The 1,007-nt window shown below is 46.1% G+C and overlaps 1 protein-coding gene across 1 annotated transcript in view; it reads right to left on the bottom strand.

Annotated features, from left to right (window-relative positions):
• Window positions 1-1,007, bottom strand: part of LOC103768464 (microtubule-associated serine/threonine-protein kinase 2-like) — a 97,561-nt gene that overhangs the window by 15,869 nt on the left and 80,685 nt on the right. The window lies entirely within an intron of this gene.

Below are 1,007 nucleotides of genomic sequence, written 5' to 3' on the forward strand. Positions count from 1 at the left end.
CACCACTGACCATAATGTGATGCTTTTACCCAACAGGATAAAAGCAGCTCCTGTGTGCTGTACTGTCCCTCTCCCCACCACTGACCCAGTTCAGTGACCAGAGCCCAAGTTTGATCTCTGTTAGTCCTATGAGCAGGGAGAACACACCACCGCTGAGGTGGTGCTACATGCTGCTACATGTACGTTGTACTGGTACTACCTCAATATATGCAAAACATATCTCTGCCCCTTCTGCAGAGCTTGGCTCAAACTGCTCTCTGCAGTAAGTATATGGAGATTTCTCAATCTATCTCTCCTTCCATCTTACCTCTCCATCCAACCCCTAACCTAAAATCCTCTTCCCAAAACTGGAAGAGCACTATCTAAATAGGATGGCTGCTTTCGCAGCGTGGCAGCTGAGGGACTGGAGGCAGGCTGCTCTCCCTCCCTTCACCCCAAGCAATGCACAGGCTGCAGCAAAAATGTGCTTTGGATGGAGTCATCAAGTCCCATGGCCCTGGAAGAAGGATGGAAGAGACTCCACCGAAGTAGAGCAGACATTTCCATAGCTCAGGCAACTGAAATAGCCCAGTATCATTCTATGTTGCAGCTGGAGTGGTGGAAAGACCCCTCTGACCAAGTCCAAGCGCCTTCCACTTGCTCAGCTCCCCAAGTCAAATAAGAAAAGCTAGAGATCAGAGACTCTGGGGATAGAACTTTCCATCCCTCACATGATGCTCCTCCCTTCTCTCCCAGGAGCATGAACTCTGTCTGGTGCTTATCCGGAATCCTTCACAGCATTGATACTGCAGCAGCTCCCAGACATTTATACACACCAGACAGGCGCTTCACTTCGTATCTCATTACAGTTAATAATACTAAAATAAGGTGATGAATTTACAGTAAAAATAACTTAAATTACTTTAAATTGCTAAAGAGTGTTCCCTACATGCTTTTCTTGAAGGTTTATGGTTTGTTTTGGGTTTTTTAAAAAACATTTATCAGCTGAAAACAGTCACTAGGGAACG

This window comes from Merops nubicus, unplaced genomic scaffold (genome assembly GCF_000691845.1).
Source record: "Merops nubicus isolate BGI_N331 unplaced genomic scaffold, ASM69184v1 scaffold2722, whole genome shotgun sequence".
Lineage (NCBI taxonomy): Eukaryota > Metazoa > Chordata > Aves > Coraciiformes > Meropidae > Merops > Merops nubicus.